Here is a 27429-nt window from a genome sequence, read left to right as displayed (position 1 = left end):
GACCTTCCGTGTTAGCGTGAGGAGGAGTAATATCACCACCGCCAGTGTTAGAGGCCGGAATTGTTTCCGGGATATCCTCATTGTTGTTATTGCTAGTGTTAGCGTCGTTTGTATTGGAACCTGTAACTAACCCAGACCTAAGACCAGCCATCTTGTGAAATTGTGAGATTGCAACCGAGAGATTAATCTCCCACTGTGGTTGCCAATCTGTAGATGGGGAAAAACGACTTGCTGGTTTTTACGGAATTGAGGAGACGACCGTGCGGAGGAGACTCCTTGAACCGAGCGAAATGTTCAACCTCACACAGATGCACTGCAAAAATGGAGTGCTTTGAATTCGAGAGATCAATCTGTAGTACCTCGGCCTAAACCAAGACGATGGCCGTTCCAGAGTAAATTCAGTCACAAGAGAGGATGGGTCGATCTGTAGGAGGGAAGCTGAGAAATGTGTAGAATCGATGGTAATCCAAGATTGTAGGTGTGTTACGTATTCTGAATAAGATAAGTTTTGAATGATTGAATATCTGTTGAGAGTGATTACTCATATGTTGATTTGTTAATCTCGTGTTGTCTGTTTGGCGTGAGATTCTTGTTGTTTTCAATCATGATTCAGAGACTTATTTATATTGCTGGAATTGTAGACACCATGATCCCATGAAGTGTGACAGTTGATGGAATCAAAGAGTGGGGAAATGGAAATCGTGTTTTAAACCAGTTTCTCATCGTGCGGAGACTTGGTCGATTTTCCATCCACTACTTTGTTAACTCCTTCAATTGATTGCACGACTTGCGCACATTCCATCGTGTGTATGAACACACGTGCCGTAGACCGCCAGACAAAACCCTAGTTAATATCCCCCCATGTGACACGATTGACGTCTCGTGGTGTAATTAGTCAGTTGTTGACTTCATGACTTCATGGGACGATGAGTCCATGTATTTGCTGTTCTGAGACTCATGAATTGAACCTGTCTATTGAGACAGAGGTATAATTCTCACGTTGATATTTGAGGCGAGCAAGTATTTCTCATTCGATAAATTGTTGAATATTGAGGGTTGAACCAATATTCCTTGATTTGAGCAAATATTGCTCATCTGAGCAAATGTTGCTCATTTGATGAATTATTGGTAGCGTGACCAAGATAAAATATAAATTTAAAATACTGGTAATTGAACCGAGCATTATTAATAAAAGTGTTGATCATGAGATCTTCGTAAAGTTATTGGTGTTCGAATCTGGAATTATGATCATTGGACTCAGAAACCCTAATTCGATCAATTGATGACCAATTGATGGTTTATTTGAAAATTAACCATGGAATGAAGGAGGGACCGGCTACATGGGATCATGTATCGGCCATGTAGCGCCCATATGCTCGAGTAAGCAAATACCAAGGTCTCTTGAAGAGTTGGTGATTTGTTGATGAAAGAATGATTAAATGCTGGTTTAATCATTTATTAGAAAAATGCTCGTCTGAGCATTAGGTGATAAAACCTAATTAATTATGAAGAGATGAGGGACCGACCAAGGGGTCATGAAACCGTCCCTGGATGGTCACGGGATCGAATGACGATCGCTCTATGAAAATTCCAAAATTATTTGGAAGAGTTTTGCACCTAATACGTGCAATTGCGCAAATTAGGTCAATTCATGAAAATATGTGGGACCGGCTCCGTGCGAGCCAAAGACCCATCTTGGTCGGTCAAGGTAACATGCTCACATCGTCAAAACGTCCATATCTCAGTCCTGAGAATTTTGGTATTTTCTGGCGTGCGTTTGAGCAACCATTTGAGATAATATGACAATATCAGGGTTTTGCTGAAACTGGGGAAACTTCATGAGATGAAGGAAAATAATTATAACATGAAGGAATGATGAAGCGTGGGACCGCTGAGGCTAAGGCATGGTCGGCCGGTCAGTGACCACGGTCCCATGGCGCCTTTCCTAATTTTATATTATTTTTCATGATTTTATGAAAATATCATGAAATCAAGGAGTTTGTTGAAATTAAGGAGTTTCCTTGAAGTGAAGGAGTTTACATGGGATCAAGGAAACAAATAATATTAAAATAATAAAATAAGGGTTTGTGGGACCGGCTTTGAGCATGGTCGGCCGGCTGGGGACCAGTCCCGTGCGTTTCCTTAATGTTGTGTAATTTTTGTGTATTATTTCCATGATTTGAAGGAATTTTCATAATTTGAGAGAAATACCATGAAATCAAGGAATTTCATGGGATCAAGGAAATTTAAAATAATAATAATAAAATAAAGGGACGTATGGGACTGGCTAGGGCATGGCCGGCCGGCTGGGGCCCGGTCCCACGAGTTTCCCTTATTTTATATTATATTTTTCATGGTTTTATGAAAATACCATGAGATTAAGGAGTTTTCATGAGGTTAGGGAAATATTAATAAAATAATAAGGAACCATGAGGTGTGGGGCCGGCCGGGATCAAGGCATGGCCGGTTGGCCAATAAACTCGGCCCCACGGCATTTTCCCCAATTTTATATTATTTCCTTGGTGCGAAGGAAACACCATGAAACTGAGGATTTTCCTCAAAACGAATGATATTTTTTCAAATGAAAGGATTTTCATAAGATCAAGGAAAATAACAAAAATATGATAAAATATAAAACTGGCATGGGACTGGCCACGGCACGGCCGGCCGGCTAGTGGGCCCAGTCCCCCAACGCCTTGGTCAATATTTTATTATTTATTATTTTATTTCCTATTTTGCATAGGTTCATCGTTTCGTCGTATTTTGAAATACTCGTTCGTGCGTTCAGGTGATTGTTAGTGCATCATCGTCGAATACACTTGCAGCTTTTAAGTCGGGGATTACTCGAAGGTATCTCAGACGCCCGTACGTTGAATACTTATTACTAACCCATGGAATTCTGCTGGGAAAAACCATATATTGAAGTAACGAAATATTACGAAAATATTTGAATATTTTCAGAAATTCAGTGGATGAATCCAAGAATTTAGGAATAACTAATTGATGGCTTTATACTAGTATGATCGTCTAGGAGCATTAATTCTCAGAGATTCGATGAGAGACCCGTGTCTCGATACTCACGTCTGATTGCTGGATCATAAGTTCGTATAATTATGGGTTTACGATTTTATCTTTTGTCGAAAATCCACCATCTACTACGGTATGTGGAGAATAAAACTTATCTATCACTCAGAAGTCTATTATATTTTATTCTATCTTCTATTGAGACAAAAGTCGTATAGTGATATAGACTTTCATATCATACACATTTGTTATTTCGAGCCATGTATACGCTTATCTATTTCTCGAAATATGTGTTGGTAGCTTTTTGCTTTAGCTACATTCATCATTATTCTTAACGAGTTTAGTTGGAAACAATTTATTTGTTGGAAACTAAATAATAAGTCAAAAGATGATCATGTGAAAATTGCCTTGAAACATCTTACATGATTTGTGTGAGACAGTTATTTGATGTCGACTTGGAAAGTTTCGTATTGATCATTCGATCACTTGAAAATTACTTATAAGCTAATGGTTTGTGTGAGACAGCCATTGTCGTCTTCTAAGAATGTTTCAATGATTGAAATGGGAGTTTAGAACTAAAACCCTGTCTGGAAAACATCACAGTATGCGTACTTAGTTTACAAACTGTGTTGGTATGATTCAGGTAAGGAAACCAAGTTTGCATACCAGTATGCGAACGGTTTTAACTGAGAAGTCCGGGAACCAAGTTTGCATACCAATATGCGAACGGTTCTACCTGAGTTAGGTCTGGGAAGACAGTTTGCGCACTCGTTTGCAAACTGTTGACCAAAATCCGGAACTAAAGTTAGCGTACCTGTTTGCAAACTTAGTGGTCAAAGTTCTAAAATCGGTTTAGTATGTTTACATACTCATGAACAAATGCATTTATGAAATAAGGAATGCAATCTTTGCAAACCGTGGTTTTATGTTCATGAACTGATTCTTGTACTTTGTACATTACGAATCAATCTGATTTTGCTTCAATTGGATCATATACACTTCTATGTGATTGTCAATAATTGAACAAATCTATGAAACAAAATTAGATTCATTTGATTATCTTTCATGATTGATTGATCATCATAGTTGATCTAGATGTGTTAGATGAATGCGATTAAGACAAAAATATTCATATGGCTAACTTTGGTTAACTGTTATTGAGCCAACTCAATATACACTGTAGAATCAGAATCTCGCAATGACAATGTTTCAGCGAAATTATCAATGACACAACCTAACAGCGTCGCAGAACAATTTCAGAAATGATAAAATAAATGACGTCATATAAGATCACGAGAAAGATGTGATAGTCCTGCGAAGATTAGAGAGTTTACGAAATTAACATTTGTAAGGTTGCGAGAATGTCGCAGGCCATATCCGAAAATAAAGGAAAAATTAGCTGTCATCCACTATGTATTTCCTTATAAATAGTCGTTCGAGTTGTAAAGAAGGGGAGAGATCTTTTTTTGAGTAAGAAAAAAATAAATAGGAGAGAGAAAGTTTAGAGCAGAGATCATTCTTGATTTCTTTATCTTTTCTTGTAAGAACATTCAAAGATTAATCAATAAAATTAAGAGTGTAAACCTAAAAATGAGTTGATTAACAATGAAATCATATGAGGGGTGTAGTGTAGGATTTCCTGCAACTCATAATGGCGCTAGAAACAGGGACGTGTTGAAGATTATTTTAGAAAAAGATGAAGATTGATATTGAGATTTGTGAAAATTTAGAGTGATTGATTAAGAATTTTCCATAATTTCTTGCAATAACATTGAAGAAATGGCTAGAAGAAGAAATACATCCGAACAACCGACCACTGTTAGAAGAAGCAAAAGAATTGCCGGAAGAGAAAGAAGTGAAATGGGAGAATCTACTAGAATGAGAAGTAATAGAGGAAATCAAATTCAATCACCAATTCAACAAACACTAGTTCAAGGGAGGAATACAGATTATGATAGGGTGAGCATACACACTTGGCAATCAAATTGGGCAGAAGAAGTAGAAGAAGAGCAACAAAACAAAAATTATAGACAGGAAGAGAGAAATCAAGAAGTAGATGAAGGAATAATTCATGGAGATGAGGAAATTGGAGCATTAGAAATGTTGAGACGAAGAATACATGAAGAAAGAAGAGCTGAGGCAGAAGAACATGCAAATTTAACAAGGCAAAATCACGAATTAAGGATGGAGAATATAAGACTACAGAATAGAAGATCGAGAAGTATTACAAAATCATATTCAAGATCGACTAGAAGAGAAATGAGGCGAAACTCACCCACAATCAATGCTGGAAACAATATTCAAGAAGAAATATCAAATCCTAATGAAGAATATCGCGAAAATAGAGAAAGAACTGATGATCGTTACGTTCCACAAAATGAAACTTTTGATGATAGGAAAAATGGTGGAAATCAAGAGAACGAACAACATCAGGGACGAAATGACCAAGATGGCGAATGAAATCGAGAAGAAGGAAGGAGAATTTTACATGTGAGATAAACTCAAAGAAATCAACAGACAATTGAAGAAGAAATTGAAAGACATTATGCTGAACAAGCACGTTTAATCTGCGAACGTGGAATATTGAGAGCGGAAATGGAAGAACAAGAGCTTCAGGAGACAATTCGCCAAAAAAATCATGACAATCGAGAAAGAAGACGTACACAAAACCGGAATAACGGTAATCTCAATGAGGAGTATGATAGAGTAAAGAGGATGGCTGAAAGACAGCGAGTTGAATTGATAAGAAATGAACAAAATCATGGAGGGGAAAATGAAAGGCATCATCATATGCGAATTCAAAATAGAGATGAGGAAGAGAATCATAGAAGAAGAAGTGAGGATAATGAAGAAGAAATGCAAAATTTCGCGAGAGAAGATAGTCATGAACGCAGAAGAAGAGAGGCGAAGTTGAAGAGACCAATGGATCAAGATTCAGGTGTAAATAAACAAATCTTGAAAGAATTAGAAGAAATGAGAGGAATGCTAAATAATAGAGGAGAAGTAGGTAGAAGACAATTGGATGAAGCAATAGAAGAAGCTGCGAAAACTCCATTTACAAGGGAAGTACAATTAGGAGGAATACCACCGAAATGCAATTTGCCCGCATTAACCAGCATTTTTGATGGAACAACTTGTGCAATTCAATACATTAAAGCCTATGTGAGGTGCATGTTACAATGGGAAAATCATGATGTCGTATTGTGCAAATATTTCGCATCCAGCTTAACAGGAGAGGCGTTAAAATGGTTTGAAGGTCTACCAAAGAACACAATAACCTCCTTCAATCATTTACAGACTACATTCTTGGGGCGTATATAAGTAATAATTCCTCGCGACCTGGTATAGAAGATGTGTTTGGATTAAAACAAAGGATTGGCGAAAGTTTGAAACACCCGACTAAAAGATGGAGAACTATGTGTAGCGAAATGGCTGGCCGTGTAGATGAGAGATATCTTATATTATCATTTATCAATGTTATGTTTGCAACAAACCTATTGTATGTCCAAATTTTCAGAGTCAAGAATACGATCACAATGACTGAATTGCGTGAACTTCAAGAAGAATACATTGCTCTAGAGGAAAGGCAAAATGAAATGGAATCATATCCAGTTGCGAACACCAGCTCACAAACAGCGAATGCAAGCTTATTACCCAAGCTAATTAACACAGTGGCGAATATTTCGCAAGTACAACAAGATAAGGTGACAAGTAACAATCAACAGAAACTGGTAGCTATGGGAAGCCGATATCAAGAAGAGTATGAAAGAGAAAGAAATTTCTACAATTGTGGAGGAAATAACAAGATTCAAATACTCGATCAACCGCAAGAAACTTATGGAGGTCAAAGACAAAACTATAATATAGGACAGGGAGGTCACAAGGTAGTATGGGAAGAAATCAAGATGCCACCTCTAAATGCAAGTGTGGAGAAGATATGGGAAGCTATAATCTTGATGGAGAATATACCAACACCTTGGAACATGGGAACGGAACCACCTCCAAACCACAGAAGTCATGAGTTTTGTTCTTATCATCATTTTCATGGACATACCACAAATGATTGCAGATATGTAAAAAGAACTATTTTGAGAATGATAGCTCAAGGAAAACTAAACGACTTTCTGGTAGGGCATACACAATCTCAACCACTGCCACCACCACCAAAACATCACAAAATGAATACGATGAAAAAGAAAGAAACATTCTTCATAGAAGTTGGTGCAAAAGCAAAAAATCTATTCTGTCACTCTATCGTACATTCATATAAGACAATTGAAGATTTTCATGATAATGTTTTGAGTAGAGTGTTCGCAAGAGATAATGATGGAAGAGAAATTATGAATATTGCGAAAATCTCGCCACTAGAGGAATGGCAGAAACAGATCATTTCTTTTACCGCAGAAGAAATTCCCGAAGGAGAAGAGGTACATGACAATCCATTGGTGGTGAAATTAGAAATTAATCCAAAACCGAAAGAAGATGAGGATAATGAAGCTGAAGATTCATGGGCAATCAATAGAATTCTAATTGATACTGGAAGCTCTGTGAACATCTTATTTTATCATACTTATAAAACCATGGGTGGAAGAGATGATGATCTTATACCATCAACATATAAGATATATGGTTTTAATGGTACTGCTAACAAGCCTAAAGGGGAGGTTACTATGCGAATTCCATTGAAGGGAATATCTTCTAAAATCTTATTCTGTGTCGTTGATGTAGAATCACCCTACAATGCATTAACTGGTCGACCTTGGATACATGGGATTCTAGGTGTAGCTTCAACTTTTCACCAGTGCATCAAATTCCCTCACCTTAGTGGTGTAGGAATCATAAAGGGAGATTGGATTGAAGGAAAGAGGTGTTACGAAACTGAGATAGAATCTTGCGAAGGAAGAGCAAACAAAAAGGAAAATTGGCGACACAAAATCAAAGATACACAAAGAAGTGAGAGGTTGATGGTCGATACAATCGAAAGGAAAGGAGAAGAGATGTTGCGAAATTAATGCTAGGTCAGAATAAAAATAATGAACATACCACTACTAAGGAAGCAGTAGCAGAAAATAATAAAGAAGCAGAGGATGACAAAGGTAATAAAAACAAGAAATGTATGAATGATTAAGTTGTTGCGATACTCTCGCAATAAGCAAAATTCTCAAAAATACATTTGATTGAATGGCAAAATTGAGATTGCGAAATTCAGATACAATATGATGATTTGCGAAACTCTCGCAGAGATAATGAATTTTGCAGAAAGTAATCAGAGAAAAATGACGAAAGAGAAAGAGGCAAACCTTTATGGAGTACACCCTAGTTCGCGAATACAATTTCTCAAGAGGCAAATGTAAGACCTAAAGTACGTCATATAAGGGGGTACCTATTGCATGACTCAGGGAAAGGCTACACCGCCACCGGAACCTGAGTCATGGAGATTTGGGGTCAATGAAGCCCATCCGGGAGAGGCACCTTGTATTCTCAACTTAAGAATATGACTTAGGTTGGGCGACTAAGGTAATAAGGACTCTCCCAAAGAGTGCAGATCTGATCAAGGCGCCAAGGTACACGGTTGAGTCAAGAGTGCCAGAGACATTTGAAGCGTACTTTGCCATTCTTGACAAGTCTTGGCTTATACTACACTCGGCCTGAAGAAAACCCCACTTAGGGTGCAGTCTCGTAACCATAAACCCTATAGGTAAAAGGGATAAGAGGCTGCGAAAACAACTGGTTGTTGTTAAGACTGGATGGGAGGAGCTAACCTTGTATGGTAGAAGTACGCCTCCTTGAAGGGGAAACCAGGGGGGAGATAAGGGCGGCACCCTCCATTAGGGAGCTGATAAGTGTCTTAAGACGCAAATGTCATGAGGCTTTTTATTCGCAATGATATTAAGTCTTGTCATATTTGTGCAACAATCCTGAAGAGGCAATAATACAAAAGAAATGGATAAGACGATATCAATGGGTTTTCGCATGAAAGTGCGAAGACGTCCTGCGATTTCGTCGCAAGACGGCAATGTCATGGGGCTTCATTTTCGCAAGAATATTTAGGCCTGTCATATTGTCACAACATTCCTGAAGAGGCCATAATACAAAAGAAAAAGTTAAGGCAAGATCAATGGGTTTTTGCATGAAAGTGCAAGGACGTCCTGCGATTTTGTCGCAATGACAAGAGGTGGCATAATAAGACCTTTAATTAGGAAGGCAAAATAAGACCACACAGGAATGAGATTTTGAAAAGAAACAAAATTCACTTCGCATAAGATTTCGAAGTTATACAATAAGAATTTTTTTATGAAATCTCTCATTTGGATTCAAATAACAGAGGCAAGTATGGGAATGTATGAAATTAGAAAATGTTATTTGTCTCCATATGAGAGATTTATTCAAAGATTCAAGAATTAATGATTATATTGATTAAGTGTATTGCAAAGAAGAATTGTTTTAATTAGTGCAGGTCAAAATGAAAGAAACACAAATATACAGAAAGAAGAAATAAATGTACAAGTATTACAAAGAATCAAAGAAAGAAGTAAAGACTATTTCTTAGTTAATCCTTCATTATCTTCATCAGACTTGTTTCCTTCTTCGTCTGCGTCAGAATCTTCATCACCATCAGAACTTCCATCACTATCAGATTCTTCATCGTCAGCTTCGCTATCTGAGATAATCAAACTGGGAGTATTCTGTGGGATTTCTTCTAAAAGACAAGGATAATCAGAATGTGGGATATTATGATCGTCACAAACCATTTGGATGGTTTGATTGCGAAAATGCATAGTGTCATTATTAAAATTCGCAACAGTGATCTTGATTTGATTCTTTAATCTAGAATACTTGTCGTTGCGAGAAGAAAGATTCTTTGCGAGTTCCTCCTTTTCAGCTTCCAATTCTTCAATCTTTTCACGATATTTATTTTCAGAATCTGCGAACAAAAGACAATCAATTATTAACTTGATGAGAATTTATAAGAAGCAAAAGATTAGTAAAGAAGAGCAGTTAGCAACCTTCTTTGTCAGAAATCATATCTCTAATCAAGGCTGTATGTTCAACTTGGAGACTAACATTTACGCCTAAATCTTTTCTAGCATCATCTAAAATTTTCGCAGCCCAAACAAATTCATCCTCACTATTTATGAGAAGACGAGAACGAATTTGATTTTCCCTTTCACAGAGTTCGACATTCTTGCGGTTAGCTTCATCTCGTTCAAGTTGAACTTCAAGGAGAGCCTCTTGGAATTTCGCCAAAGCCTTGGCACCTTGATCAGAGATGCGATCCTTAGCATCTATGAGACCGCTAATTTTGGTTCTTAACTCATTGGTTTTCTCTTTAGAATCAATAAGGAGACGCTTAAATCGGTTGGCTAAGCCTAAACTAGATCTATGATCAATTTCTAAGAGGCGAAATTTAGATCTAAGCTCATTTAGAGAAAGAGATGAAATTCTACCATTTGAGAAGCTATTTAAGGAATTGTTAAGACGCTCAAGAAGGGTATCATTATCCAAGGCATTAGGAAATGAACGAAGAAGGGTCGCTTCATCAGAAATACCATAAATGTCTGCAAAAAGGATCATTTAAATAAGATAAACAACAGGATGAATGAAGAATAGGAAAAAAGAAAAGTAACATACCGTAAAGTTGATTATTAGATTGCTGAAGACTAGAGATTTTGTTCTTATACGAAGAAGAATCAATTTCTAATTGTCTATTTTTCTCGCGAAGACCTTTAACTTCAGCTTCCAATTCTTCATTCTTTTTGCGAAATTGAAGATTCTTCTTTTCAAGATTTTCGCGTCTTCTCTCTAGATCTGAGGCAACAACAAAAGAAGCTTTTCCAGCCTGCGAAAAGATATAAAAAATATTAATATAGAAAGAAATTTTGAGTTATAACAATGAAGAAGTAAAAGGATAAAAGTATACCAGACTATTGAGAGAATGCAAGAAGTCGGGAGTCACTGATCTAGAAACTCCACGAAGAGAGCTATCACCATCTAGTAAACGGACATCGGAAAGGGTAGCGATAGCTTTGCAGGTATTTGCGAATTTTCTATCTCCCATTCCTTGTAGAGAATCAGAAAAGAGGCCAGAAAGCTTAGCCATAGAAGATTCAGGTGGAGAATCTTCAGTTGCAGCAAGATCATCGTTGTCCTCATCACCCTTGTCACTTTCGGAATTTTCGTTAGGAGGAACATTTGAAGTAGAAGAAGAACGAACTTTCCTTTTCTTTAGAGGAGGACCAGTTGATTTTTCCCTGCGAAGAGCACCTTTACCTTCATCACCAATCTTCGCAACATTGGCAGATTCTTCTACTTCAGCAATAATCTTCACACACAGACAGAAATAAGAAATGGAGGCATGGAAGTAACAATATACTGTTTAAAATAAAAAGAGAAAATTGAAGAACATTTAAAATCATAAGAGAAAATTTCTTACCTCATCCGTGTAGGAGCGAAGAGCTAACAGAGTACTAGATTTCCCAGTCCTGTTATAACTATCTTTCAGTTTTTGGATCTGCGGAATGTCGTAAGAGTTAGCGAACAGAATAATAAAAATCAATAAAGAAATATAAAGTGAGTTAAATGAGAAGAAACATACCTCTTTCTCCTTTTCGTGCCAAGAGAAAACCCAAGGTTGATAAGCAGCGAGATTCGCAGGAAGAACATTTGACCCAACAATGTAGGGTCCTTTTAGCATTAAAGGAAACACACACCATTTATCATCTTTAGATTGGCAAGGAGTTGTTTTTTTACCAGAATGCCAGTCAATATCTTGCATGAGAACTTTGGCTTCATCAATGTTATCTTTTCTTTTTAAGCGAATACCCCAGCGAGTATTCTCTTTCTTCATGGAGATAAGTTCATAGTTCTCAAAGAAATTCGCTACTGTGTATTTCTCAGCAACTATCTCTAAGTTTGCGAATTTAGGATCCCTAAGTTCTTTGGAGTAAAGAGATCCTCTATCAGCACCACGATTAGCGAACTCTAGCATCAGACGGATGCAGTCCCCACTCAGTTGGAAGATAGCTCGCGAAAATCCCGAGTGAGCGAGAATTTCATAAAATAAAGGAAGATCTGGGTTATAAAGAGGAATAGGGAGACCTGCGAGAATCTGACCTAGCGATATTATGATTGATTGATCATCACAATACTGATCAGAGAAAAGTTTGACAGAAAGAATTGATTTGGCATTTTCACCAGGAATGGTGGAGAGTGTGAAACCTTTATCAGCAAGATCTTTTTGGACATCTTGTAAATTCTTTTCATATCTATGACCACTTGGAGCCATGTTTGAATATAGAGTATGGGAATATATGAAAAATAAGAGGATTAAAGGAGGAAAAAGTTACAGCAGCATAACTTGCAAAATAATAACAGAATTGCAGAGACGAGAGAATAAAAATAGAAGAGAAAGTAAAAAGAAAAATAGAAAGAAGAGTAAGATGAGTATATAAAGGAGATTTTTTTACTCGAAGAAATAAACACCATTAAGACGAAGAGACGTGAGCGGTTGAAAAGTAGCGGTTACAGAAGACGTGTCAAGAAACAAATGGACGAAAGAATACGTGTGATAAATGCAGAATATGAAAAGATGAGCAGCTGCGGCATTTCTCACATCATTCTCTACTTTGCGGAGAAGATATGAGAAGAGGCAAGATGTAGTATCAGAATCTCGCAATGACAATGCTTCAACAAAATTATCAATGACACAGCCTAACAGCGTCGCAGAACAATTTCAGAAATGATAAAATAAATGACGTCATATAAGATCACGAGAAAGATGTGATAGTCCTGCGAATATTAGAGAGTTTGTGAAATTAACATTTGTAAAGTTGCGAGGATGTCGCAGACCATATCCGAAAATAAAGGACAGATTAGCTGTCATCCACTATGTATTTCCTTATAAATAGTCGTTCGAGTTGTAAAGAAGGGGAGAGATCTTTTTTTGAGTAAGAAACGAGTAAATAAGAGAGAGAAAGTTCAGAGCAGAGATCATTCTTGATTTCTTTATCTTTTCTTGTAAGAACATTCAAAGATTAATCAATAAAATTAAGAGTGTAAACCTAAAAATGAGTTGATTAACAATGAAATCATATGAGGGGTGTAGTGTAGGATTTCCTGCAACTACATACACGTTTAAGTACGGTTACCCATATCTAAATGAAAGTAAATTTCATTTGTGTGTGACAAGTTAAGACCATATAACGGTGGAGAGATATTGCTTTGTTTTCAAGCAGACTTAGCTTGTATCTTTAATCAGATTTTTATCTAACGATGAATATGGAATGCTTTGTTTCTAAGCTAACTTAGGAAACCCTGATTTGAAAGGCTATATAAAGGAGAACTCTAGCAACTGTGAAACCTAATCCCCACACCTCCTGTGTGATATAAGTTGCGGCTAGAGTCGATTCTCCTTTAACCTAGGTTTTTCCTAAAACCATTATAGGTTAACGACTTGAAGACTTCATTGGGATTCTGAATCCAGATCCAACTATTTTCTCTGTAGTTGTGTATTCTGATATTACTTGTTCTATCGTGTTGAATACTATATTCTCTAAGATTTGCTCGAGATTTATCTCCGATAGGTAAGATATAAAAAGTAATCACAAAGCTCTTCGTCATTCTTTGTGATTCCACAATAACTTGTTATACTACCATATAGTATAGTTATTGTGAGGTGATTGATATATCTAGGTTGTTCTTCGGAATATAAGATCGGATTATCAATTGGTTCCTTTGAACCTTGATTTATCATAAGACGGAACAAAACTTCATAGGAATTTCTGTGGGAGACAGATTTATCTATCAGAATAGACATTTCTGTGGGAAACAGATTTGTTTATAAGTCTTCGACTTTGGGTCGTAGCAACTCTTAGTCGTGCGTGAGATCAGCTAAGGGAATCAAGTGCGTAAATTCCTTCTGGGATTCAGAGGCGTAAGGAACGTGACTGTACCTTGATCCGTGTGAGATTTGTTAGAGATCAACTACATTCCATTCTGAAGTTAATTTGTAGTAGGCTAGTATATGTAGCGGCTTAATACAGTATGGTGTTTAAATATGGACTAGGTCCCGGGGTTTTTCTGCATTTGCGGTTTCCTCGTTAACAAAATTTCTGGTGTCTATATTATTTATTTTCCGTATTATATTTTATATAATTGAAATATCATAGGTTGTGCGTAGTTCAATAAATTGGGAAATCCGACCTTGTTTGTTGGGTAGTAATTTATAGACACTTGAACATTGGTTTCTGATACCGTTCAAGTTATTTCTCATATCAATCGGGCTCACAGATTTATATATGTTCTGTTAGAGCACGGCTCGGTCGAACTCTGCTATTTCAAGCTTGTTTGTCAAGTTTAGGTGTCAAAACTATAAGTCTTGATTTCTAGTCTACTTATAGCTATGTCTCGTGTTAGGATAGAATGTGTAGCTGAGCTTCAGAAATCACGGTGTTCATCGATTGAAGTCGAGGATCTACTAAGAGGAGCTTGGAGGAACCTCATCTATCACTCAGAAGTCTATTATATTTTATCTCCTATTGAGACTAAGTCGTATAGCTATATAGACTTTACATTATACACATTTGATATTTCGAGCCGAATTTAACTCGCTTATATCTTTCTCGAAATATGTGTTGGAAAGCTTTTTGCTTTAAATACGTTCGTCATTATACTTGACGAGTTGAGTTGGAAACAATTTATTTGTTGGAAACTAAATAATGAGTCAAAAGATGATCATGTGAAAATCGCCTTGTAACATCTTACATGATTTGTGTGAGACAGTCATTTGATGTAGACTTGGAATGATTCGTATTGATCATTCGATCACTTGAAAATTACTTATAAGATAATAATTTGTGTGAGACAGCTATTGTCGTCTTCTAAGGATGTTTCAATGATTGAAATGGGAGTTTAGAACAATTAACCATTTTCTGGATATAGCACAGTATGCATACCCGTATGCAAACTGTTGTACGAATGATTTAGGTCCGGGAACCAAGTATGCATACCCGTATGAGAACGGTTTTAACTGTTAAAGTCCGGAAACCAAGTTTGCGTACCCGTTTACAAAATGTTTCACCTGAGTTCGGTCTGGAACGACAGTATGCGTACCCGTTTGCGAACTGCCGAAAAAGATCAAAGTCCGGAAATCTAGTTTGCGTACTCGTTTGCAAACTGAGTTGGTTTAAGTTCTAAAATCGGTTAAGTATGATTTCATACTCATGATTAAATACATTTATAAATTAAGGAATGCAATCTTTGCAAACCTTGGCTAAAATGTTTATGAACTGAGTCTTTTGATTCAAAGATATCAAACCCTGATTTGAAGACTATATAAGGGAGAACTCTAGCAACTGAAAAACCTAATATCCACACCTCTTGTGTGATACTAGTTGCGACCAGAGTCGATTCTCCTTTAAGCTAGGTTTTTCCTAAAACTTTAACGACTTAAAGCATTCATTTGGATTCTGAAGCCAGACCCAACTATTTTCTCTGTAGTTCCGTGTTCTGATCTAACTTGTTATATCGTATTGAGTATTATCTTCTCGAGATTTATCTCCGATAGGTAAGATATAAAAAGTAACCATAAAGCTCTTCGTCTCATTCTTTGTGATTCCACATTAACTTGTTCTACTACCATATAGTTAAGTTATTGTGAGGTGATTGATATTTCTAGGCTGTTCTTCGGGAATATAAGACCGGATTATCAATTGGTTCCTTTTCACCTTGATTTATCAAAACACGGAACAAAAAATTAGGTATTTCTGTGGGAGACAGATTTATCCATCAGAAGAGACTTTTCTGTGGGAGACAAATTTGTTTATCAAGTCTTCGACTTTGGATCGTAACAACTCTTAGTTGTGGGTGAGATCAGCTAAGGGAATCAAGTGCTTAGGGTCTTGATGGGATTCAGAGGCGTAAGGAACGCGACTGTACCTTAATCAGTGTGAGATTGGTTAGGGCTCAACTACATTCCATTATGAAGTTAACTTGTAGTAGGCTAGAGTATGTAGCGGCTTAATACAGTGTGGTGTTCAAATCTGGACTAGGTCCCGGGGTTTTTCTGCATTTGCGGTTTCCTCGTTAACAAAACTTTTGGTGTCTGTGTTATTTCTTTTCCGCATTATATTTGTTTGTATAATTGAAATATCACAAATTGTGCGTAGTTTAATCAATTGGTAAATCCGACCTTTGCTTGTTGATTGAAATTGATTGACACTTGAACATTGTTCTTTGGTACCGTTCAAGTTGTTTGTCATAATAATCAGCCTCACGGATTCTATCTATTTGATTTGCTGATTACATTGAGAAACAAAGTTATAACTCTTGGATATATTTCTTTCATTGAGTCTGACTGTCTAGTTGATTCTCTTGGAATTATATTGGAGTTAGTCCATACAGATTGCCGAGCGAAATATTGGGTTTGGTTGTTAGACCCCCATTTTTTCATGTTCGATTGCATATTGTATTAAGAAATATAGATACAACTCTTGGATATATTTCTTTGATTGAGTCTGACTGTCTAGTTGATTCTCACAGAATGATATTGGAGTTAGTCCATACAGATTACCAAACGAAATATTGGGTGTATTTGTTAGATCCCCGCTTTTTCAATCAGAATTATCACAAGTCTGAAACCCTAATTTTAGAGAACCCTAGATCCAGGAGATAAAGAGTTTTCCAATGTAGGCGGAAAAATATCGACCAACCAATAGGTATGAGGACCGACCATTGTTGGTGGAGAGACCAGTGTATGGAGAATTGTCCAACTAATGGAAACAGATTCACCAAAATGTAGAGAAATATCCAAGATATGGAGGATCATCTAAAATAATCAAGGAGTGTGGGACCAGGCCGACCATGATGGCCAAGTGAACCGGCCATAGTGGTACACGGGCCACCATGTTCAACGTGCGTACATTCATGAGAATTTAGGTATTTTTTTGGACACTTGTGCAATATTTTGTATTTTCAAAAGTGTTTGATCTTGACTAAAACTCTCAGCATAAATGAGCAAGTAGGACTTTGCTCACACGTCAAATATTTTAGAATATAAAAATAATAATATTTTAATATTTATTGGCGAAAAAGACCTAATAGCCGTGGGACTAGTTTTTTTTGGAGAATTGAGCAATAATTGAAGAAATATGGAAAGGTAAGAGAGTTTGCATGAATGTGAGAAATCAAGAGGTGTGGATAATAATAATAATAATTCCGGTGATTGAAAGCCGAGAATTATCTTTTCTCCCTCCTACAATCTAGCAGCCTAAAATTTACTCAACCTGTATATCATTCGATCCCTCACTTTTTCCCCTACAGATTGATACCGCTTGTGTGCAGGCTTACGAATTTTTTAGAAGATTATCGAGCGGTTATTGCAGTTACTAAGGTTTCTGCAATGCCAAGAACAAGGAATCTATCATCTTCTGAAGATCAATCCCTCTCAGATACTGATGAAACTGTCGATTCACCAGATGGCGTTTTGGTACATTGTCCTTTCAAACACTTTGACGATTGTATGGATGGGTATAACAGCAGAGGTTACGTTAAAACCTCTATCATCCGACATATTCGTGATCAACATTGGCCATCTAAAGCGCGATTAACAGTATGCAAAGAAAGGATTCGTACTAATAATAATGTGTACAATGCCTGGGAAAGATTACTCCTACAATTACAGATGTGGTTGTGTGGTGATTGTATGAAAGTGCAGTCCTGGAAGCGTGCTTGTCGTCCACATAATGGCAATATCCTAACAGGTCCCTACAATGGAAGACATGCGGAATTTTTAATCCATGGAATAGATAAGCCTTCTGAATATGCCCCCCCTGTGGTGGATGTCTCTGCAGTGCAGGATGAATCTCCAGGTTTGTCCCTTGAACTGCTTGATCTGGTGTATCAGAAACGTTTCACCATAACTGCCAATATTCCACCACCTTGTAGATTGAACTTCTCGAAGGCATTGAAAACATCACTTGACAAAGTGCTTGCTAAACCTGAGGACCTTATTATGTGGTTACAGTTACTGTTACTACCCATTTGCACACTTAATCTATATCTGCCCAACAATGCCAGTGAAGAGAGATCACTCACACGGAAGAAACTGCAAATTGCAGCAATTAATCAAAGCCTACTTAAATGGAGTGAGTCGAATGGATGTGTCAGTATTGTCCATCAATTACTTGAAAAGGCAACACAAGATGAAGCCATACTGCAGCAACGTAAACAACCCTTGCGGAAGAAACCCAAAACCAATATTGAGGCCTGTCATAAGAAGCTTCAATTTGGTCATTATACCGCTTCTATACGTATTCTATCATCCAATGGAGTTGCCCCTGTAAATCCTGACACACTCCATGAATTACAACAAAAACACCCTCAAGTACGGCCACCTATTATACCTCATGAGGACCCCAACTCGGTTGCAATATCTGTAGATGTCCAAGCTGTGCTGAAGGCCTTGAAAAGCTTCCCGAAGGGAACGTCGTGCGGCCGTGATGGTCTTCGTTCCCAACATCTGTTAGACGCAACCAGTGGAGCAGCAGCAGCAGTCTCGGATGAACTTCTTGTTTCCATAATAGGAGTTGTTAACCTGTGGCTTGCTGGTAAATGCCCATCATCCCTTGGCCAATACATAGCGAGTGCACCGTTAACCCCATTGCTTAAGCCTGGTGGAGGCCTTCGACCGATTGCAGTGGGTACAATCTGGAGGAGATTATGCTCCAAATTAGCTGCTACAGCGGTACTTCAAGACATGACGGCATACCTTGGTAAACATCAATTCGGAGTGGGCATTCCATGTGGTGGTGAAGGTATACTACACTCTGCAAATCGACTATTGGAACTGAAAGGTACCCATGACAACTTGACTATGCTACTAGTCGATTTTTCTAATGCCTTTAATGTGGTCAATAGAACTGTCATAATCAATGAGGTTCGTGCGAAATGCCCAAGTATATCGAAGTGGGTAGAATTTTGCTATGCAAAACCTGCCAAATTATATTACAATGAGTTCACCTTGTCTTCCGCACAAGGAGTTCAACAAGGAGACCCTCTTGGTCCCCTACTCTTCTCTTTGGCACTACATCCTCTTGTTTGTAAAATAGCATCGCAGTGTTCTTTGGACCTCAATGCATGGTATTTAGATGACGGTACATTAATTGGAGATACCTTGGAAGTGGCTAAAGCACTACAGATCATACAAGCTGATGGACCTGCAAGAGGTTTGGATTTAAACATTCGAAAAACTGAAGTTTTTTGGCCTAACTCAGACCCCAGAAGTAGAGCGGCTTTTCCGGCAGAGATTTGCAGACCTTATGATGGTGTGCGCTTATTGGGAGGACCTGTCAGCTTAAATGACCAATACTGCAGCGACACAATCATGGCTAGGGTCAACAAAACTATACACCTGATGGACTGCATCAAAAAGTTAAAACACCCCCAGAGTGAGCTGCTACTCCTCCGTAATTGTGCTGGTGTCTCCAAATTGTATTTTTCTATGCGTACAACACGACCCCAAGTCATGCAGGCTGCACAGAGACGTTTTGATCAACACCTTATTCAGTTCCTGCAGTATATAATCACTGCTGATGGTCCAGGCTTTGGAAAACTGCAACAGCGCGTAGCTATCTTACCTATCAATTGTGGAGGTCTGGGAGTTTATTCTATGGCAGACACCATCCAATACTGCTACATCGCCTCCTGCTATCAAACCGAACACCTGCAAAGCAAACTCCTACCTATTTCAACTGATCTCGGCCCTAACTTTCATAGTGCAGTTGCTTCTTTCATGCAATTTTGTGGTTTATCTACTTCTTCTTTCAACATCAGAGACTTCGCCCCCCAGCCTATGCACCTCCTGGCGAAGTGTTATTTTGAGGTTGTTATGAAAACTATATCAACCACTTATACCATGTCAGAACGGGATGCCATTCTATGGAAGTGCAACAAGAAAGCACACGCACAAGACTACCTTAAGGCTGTTCCCATTCAGGGTCTGAATCAGTCCATTGGGCCGCGTCAATTCGGGGCAGTGCTACAATACCGTCTTGGGATTCCTCTTTTCGACGACGATAACATTTGTTCTTGCTGCAAAAGAGCCATGGATCGGTTCGGGGATCACGCCCTCCACTGTGCTAGTGAGGTTGGTCTGAAATATCGACACGATATGGTAAGAGATCTCTTTGCGGAATTATGTTACAAAGCTGGAGTTGCAGCAAGGAAAGAAGTCGCACTTGGCCTCACAACAAACAGGAACACTCCTCTCAAAACAGCAGATATCATGGTCTATAATTGGGAAAATGGACGCGACATATGTTTCGACGTCACGGGCGTCTCCCCATTTTCTAAAGGGGGTAACCGAAGTTTCACCCCAGGATATGCAATTTCAGCCGCTATTACCCGCAAGCGTAACAAGTATGCTGAGATATGTTCCGCTCATGGGTACAGTTTCGGTGTGTTAGCATTTTCAACCTTAGGGGAACTAGGAGACTACGTCATTGATTTCGTGAAGAGATTGAAGAACTGTATGGCAGATCACGATGTGAATAATCATCTAGGAAGTATTCTATTTCATAGGCTAGGTATTATTATTCAGAAAGGTGTTGGTGCGCAAATTGTTGCGCGACTCCCAACCAAGTCATTGTAGTTTTCTCTTTTGGTTTGCTTAATAAATGCCTCAGTGGCCCCCTTTCATAATAATAATAATAAAAAAATAAAAGAAGTAGAGAGGCGTGGGAACGGCCACGACCGCGGCATGGCCGGTGGACCCGGTCACGTGCGCCTCTTTTATTTATTTATTTATTTTACATTCCTTTCCTATTTTGCATAGGTCTCCATATATCCTCATTCGTCCATATTTTGAATGCTCGTTTGTGCATTATTACTAAGTACACTCACACAATTTATCGGGGCTTACTCGGTGGTGGCCCACATTCTCGAAAATTGAATATGTATTACTAATCCATGGAATTCAGCTGAGAAAAACCAGACTAGTTTTGATTAATTAGTGTAACAGATCCTAAGTAATCACCCGAGATGATATGATCGATATTTGTAATTGGTGTGACCGATCCTAGTAATTGGTGTGACGATCACAGAAAAGTTGTGTAATTGATCCTTGTAATTGGTGTAGCCGGTCCTAATAATTGGTGCAACCGATCCTGGTATTAGTGTAACCGGTCCTAGTGACTGGTGTGACCGATCACAAGCAATACCATGTGTATATGGTAACCGGTCCTGGTAATTGATGTAACAGATCCTGGTAACTTGTATGACCGATCACAAGTGCTTCCATATTAGGATATAACCGATCCCAGTGATTGGTAGAACCGATTGAACCCACGGATGTGATTTGATGTTTGATCAATCATATAGTTGTCTTGGAATACAGATGAACCAATTCTAAACTTGTTTGGAAGTGTGGTATAATCGATTCCAAGATTGTAAATATGAAAGAAGATTTACAAAGAAGAGATGTCAACATTCTTTGAACACGTAAAATAACTCTTATTTTTTATTGTTCAAAGATATTCCTTAGTACTCAAGGAGATCCTGTTCCAAAATAAATTAAGAATTTTTTAATTAAGGTTATTAGAATTATATGATTTAATTACCAACAATTAAATGCATATATCTAGAGAATAAAAATTGGTAATGTGCATTTACTAATTGAAGATTTTCTATTGAGAGATTTCGGGAAATATTGGACAAAGCATTTACTGGAATTATGAAAATCAAATCTTGTCATTCATTGCATATCTTGAGAATATTTTCGGTTTTGGAAATTCCTTGGTGTCCAAACATCCTTGGTCTATAAATACCTAAGTTTGCATTTCTAGCAAACTATCCTAAGAGCCAGGCAAACTTCATCTTTTTGTTGTTTTTGGTGGAACCGTCTAATCGGAGAGGAAAGTACCCTAATTATGCGAAATCTCTTACGACCACTCGTTTAAAGACTTCTGTGGGATCAAGAAGCTCTACGAGTACTGTTGGTGGGAAACTAGATAATTGTAGTGTTATTTGTTTTCGATAGATTTGATTGGCTGACGGTCGTTGAAACTTTGATTGCACCTAGTTTGTTTATTCTTGAGAATCTTCTCTTCTGATATAAGATTCACTCAAACTTGATCGAAGTATCGACGGGATCTTTAGAACTGTTTGTAGATCTAAAGACATATTGTGATAATCCATTGCTAACTGACTCCGTTCTGTACGTGATTGATCACAAGAGATTCAAGTGGTGTTGTGTTGGTTTAATTGAAGATTAAAGAAATTTTGAAGACGGCGGAGAAGATTTCTTTTTGGTTTCTCATATCTTTGTGTTGCACAAACCTTGATCGGCTGGGATCCAACTAGAATCGGATTTATTCGATTGATTAATTGCGCCCGAGATCGGCATTCACAATATATCTCTTTGAGATTTATTTGGATTGAGTGCGAATCTAAAGTCTGCTACTTAAGTATTTGTTGGATAGATTGATCTAACCATGCAAAGGATTTTATTAGCTTAAATGGAAGAGCCTTTGCATATGACTTGAGATATCTTATCTTAAAGAACAATAGAGTTGTTACCAAACAGATTTGTTGTTCCTTTACTGTTTGGAATACGGTCCAAAGGAATTGTTCCAGTGCGTGCACTCATCGAAGTCGGAAGCGCGGGGATACTGAGGAAACTAAGTGAACTAGGGTTAGTTGTTTGGTCTCAACTATACGAAGTTGGTTTAGATTTTGTATAGCGGTTTAATTCTGAGAGTATTCAATTCTGGACTAGGTCCCGAGGTTTTTCTGCATTTGTGGTTTCCTCGTTAACAAAATCTTGTTGTGTCTTTTACTTTTCTATTTCCGCAATTATAATTGTTATTATAATTAGAAATAAAATACACAAACGTTAATTCCGGATATACTTGATAGTGATCCTATAGAGTTTGGTTAAGTCTGAACCTATTATCAAGCATCATACTTCGTTGTTGTATTGTATCGATCTTGTATCCATAGTCAATCACACAAGTTATCTTGTTGTCGTATTGTCTCGATCTCGTATCCATAGACGATCACACGAAGTATGAACCGATTCGTAGTATTGTCTCGACTTTGTCCATATACAATCACTTTCAGCAGAGGACTTATAGGTGGATAAATAAAAGATTGTGGTGTATTTGGGTACCCTCGTCTTTTCAGTTTGGTTTTAGGATTTATTTCTGATGGGCTGTCGTAAGTGCAATAAAATTAAATCACTTATTTAATACAATTAACTGGTAATGTAGCGGTAGTAAAGATCGTTCCCACATAGATCTGTGTAATTGATAGGTTATTTGTATCAGCAAAACAAAGTAAATAACAAATGGGGGATTGGTTATAAGATAAATAAAAAGATAATAATAAAAGAAAGAGTGATCAAGGAATCCTTCGTCGTTACCAAGCATTAACATGATTAGAATACTTATCTATCTTCCACTAGAACCAGTCATCACCAACAGTAGAATAACAGCTGGCGTAGTGTTATCCCCAAAGTTCCTTGTGTAACCATATACCGAAGCGCTCGCATATCAAGTTCTATCCAACCGAACCACCAAGTAGTAGCGCACTCAAGGTGTTACCCAATCGGAAGCTTTAAGTTATGTGAACTTAGGTTGATCCTAGCAGTTAAAATCTTAGCACAAGGTTCACTTACTAGTGTTTTCTTCGCACACGATTGCTCTACATAATCCTTCTTTGAGGTCTCACGTTCTCTACTTGTGTAGGAGATGCAAGACAATTAAGGATCGTTCCAAATCTCTACTAGCAATAAAAAAATAAATATACTGATCTAGTAGGCCTCCCAAAACAATATATGAATCACTCATACACCCTAGATATAGTAAAGACAAACGGGGATGATTAAAACTTCAAATGTATTTGTATTACTAATAAGCTTCATACTTAGAGCGTTGAATTCATCCTTAATCAACAAAGTATTTATCTACTCATATATTCTTTGAAAGGCCTAATACCTATTTATATAGGTTTACAATGCTTGGTCTCCAAGTATCCTAGTCGCTTCCGGAAACCGACATAAAAAGTAGTAAAGAAAGACCTAAAACCGGTTCGTGAATTTTAGCCTTCATGGTTTGCAAACCATATTTTTAGAAAAGTGTACAAGAAATTTATTTTGCAAACCAGTATGCAAACTCTTTAATCCAGGAAATTATGATTTGCAAACCAGATTGCAAACTTTCTTGTCTTCGGTATTCGATAAAAAGCTTGTTTTGCCCATAACTTCTTCGACCGAACTTGGAATGATCTCATTCTTATTGCATTCTTTTTGTAATTGAATTCTATTCAAGATGGTGATGCTAAATCCTTAATTTTAATGAGTTAAGCTTGGTGTTTGGCTCGTCTCTTGATTTTTAGCATTTTTGCTTCGTTTCGTCGTATTTCTTCCACTTCTCTTCGACTTGGGCACTTGGATACTTGGAATACTTATCTTCTTACCTCTTTTTATCACTTTGTAGATCCTTTTTGGATGATTTTCCTAATAGAGACAAATAGTAGCTAAAACAAAAGTAATAGTACGAAAATATGCAAGAATAATAGCTAAAACAAGTATGGAATGGACACTAAAATCATATGAATTATGCACTTATCAATTTTCCCCACAATTAGCTTTTGCTAGTCCTATAGAAAACTAAATCAAACTAATCCTAAATACAATAACCCCCTTTCGTTGAGAATACGGTTACACTTAGCTAATACAACATGCCTTTACACCCCTAGGTGTCCCTAGTGGAAGAGTTATAGTCTCGTGAGGGTTTACAAGAGGTATACCCACAAAACCTACTCCAATTTCTTGCTTTGGAAGAACTACTAAGGACAGACACAAAACAGAAAGCTAATTAGATAATCAGCCTGCGTAAGTTTTTTAGCTGCAAACATCCTACATACATTCCAATCATTATACATAAGCAATTACTTACGTGTGACATTCAACCTGATTGCATAACCCTACTCATATAGTCATTGTACTTGTTGAAATGTTTCTCAAAATAAGAAAAAAAATTGCTGCAATACTCGCATACTAAAATCACATGGATAGATAAGAGAATGGAAATAGAATAGTGAACTGTGCACATGTTGACTAAGATGAACGATGTTACCCACAATATTTGTATGAATGTCGTCAAAGAATATTTATATATATATAGCACAATAGTTGTGAAAAAGCGAGGGTCTAACAACCACACCCAATATTTCGCTCAACAATCTGTATGGACTAACTCCAATATAATTCTGAGAGCACCAGCTAATAAAGAGGGCTCAATCAAGAAATATATCAAAGAGTTCGTATCTTTGTTTCTTAATGTAATCAACAAATCAAACAGATAGAAATCCGTGAGCCTGATTAATATAAGAAACAACTTGCACGGTATCAAAAACCAATATCCAAGTGTTAATCAATTTAATCAACAACCAAAGGTTGGATTCACAATTGATTGAACTTACGCACAACCTGTGATATTTCTATTATATAACAAAATATAATGCGGAAAAGAAATAACACAAGCACCAGAAATTTTGTTAACGAGGAAACCGCAAATGCATAAAAACCCCGGGACCTAGTCCATATTTGAATACCACACTGTATTAATCCGCTACAGACACTAGGCTACAACCAAGCTAACTTCGGTCTGGAATGTAGTTGAGCCCTAACCAGTCTCACAATGATCAAAGTACAGTTGCGTTCCTTACGCCTCTTAAACCACGCTGGATTTTGCGCACTTGATTCCCTTAGCTGACCTCACCCACAACTAAGAGTTGCTACGACCCAAAGTCGAAGACTTGATAAACAAATATGTCTCACACAGAAAAGTCTATTGAATAGATAAATCTGTCTCCCACAGATATACCTATGAGTTTTGTTCCGTCTTTTGATAAATCAAGGTAAACAGGAACCAATTGATAAACCAGACTTATATTCCCGAAGAACAGCCTAGTATTATCAATCACCTCACAATAATCTTAATCGATTAACGAAACAAGATATTGTGGAATCACAAACGATGGGACGAAGATGTTTGTGACTACTTTTCAATATTTCCTATCGGAGAATAAATCTCGAGCAAATCTTAAAGAAGACAGTACTCAACACGATAGAAAACAGCAAGATCAGAACACGCAACTACAGAGAAAATAGTTGGGTCTGGCTTCACAACCCCAATGAAGTCTTCAAGTCATTAACCTATAGGGTTTCGTGAAAAACCTAAGGTTAAAGGAGAATCGACTCTAGTCACAATTAGTATCACACAGGAGGTGTGGGGATTGGGTTTCCCAGTTGTTAGAGTTCTCCTTTATATAGTCTTCAATCAGGGTTTGCAATCAATGTTACCTTGGTAACAAAGCATTAAATATTCACCGTTAGATGAAAACCTGATTACATTCAAGCTAATATCTTTCAACCGTTAGATCGAACTTAGCTTGTTATACACAAATGAAATGTACCATCATTTAGATAAAGGTAACTGTACCTAAACGTGTACACTTAGTTTTTTCAACAATAGTTAACCAATGGTTAGCCATATGAGCACTTTCATATCAACCTTATTCATATTTATCATAACTAGTTCAAATGACTCAAATGAAACTAGTTAGAGAGTTGTTCAATTGTTTATATTCTCATATAAGTATACAAGACACAATTAAAGCAAAATCGATTTTGATTCATTCGAATAATTTCATGAACATTATAGCCACGGTTTGCAAAAGATTGCATTCCTTATTATATAAATGTATTAGTTCATGAACAAATCGATTTTAGAACATAACCTACTTAAGTATGCAAACGGGTACGCATACCTAAGTAGCCGGACTGAGTTTGGTTACGCCAGTACGCATACGGGTACGCATACCATTTTACTCTTCCAAACTTTAGCAGAAATTCACGGAACTTGAACTTCCGCCAGTACGCGTACGGGTACGCATACCATGGTTCCCGGTTTAGGACTTTACACAAATGTGAATACATACTATGTTTATATCCAATAATGGTTACGTATTCCAAACCCTCATTTCAATCATTGAAACATTCTTGGAAGACGACAATAGCTGTCTCACACAAACTATTAGCTTCAAAGCAATTTTCAAGTGATCGAATGATCAATACGAAACATTCCGAGTCTACATCAAATGACTGTCTCACACAAATCATGTAAGATGTTACAAGGCGATTTTCACATGATCATCTTTTGACTTTCGTCAAGAATAAAAGATGAACTTGGTTAAAGCGAAAGCTTACCAACACATATTTAGAGAAATAGATAAGCGAGATAAACTCGGCTCGAAATACCAAATGTGTATAATTGAAGTCTATATAGCAATACGACTTTTTTTGTCTCAAATAGGAGATAGAGTAAATAGACTTTTGAGTGATAG

The sequence above is a fragment of the Papaver somniferum genome, chromosome 7 (assembly GCF_003573695.1).
Source record: "Papaver somniferum cultivar HN1 chromosome 7, ASM357369v1, whole genome shotgun sequence".
Classification (NCBI taxonomy): domain Eukaryota; kingdom Viridiplantae; phylum Streptophyta; class Magnoliopsida; order Ranunculales; family Papaveraceae; genus Papaver; species Papaver somniferum.
This window is presented reverse-complemented; position numbering follows the sequence as displayed.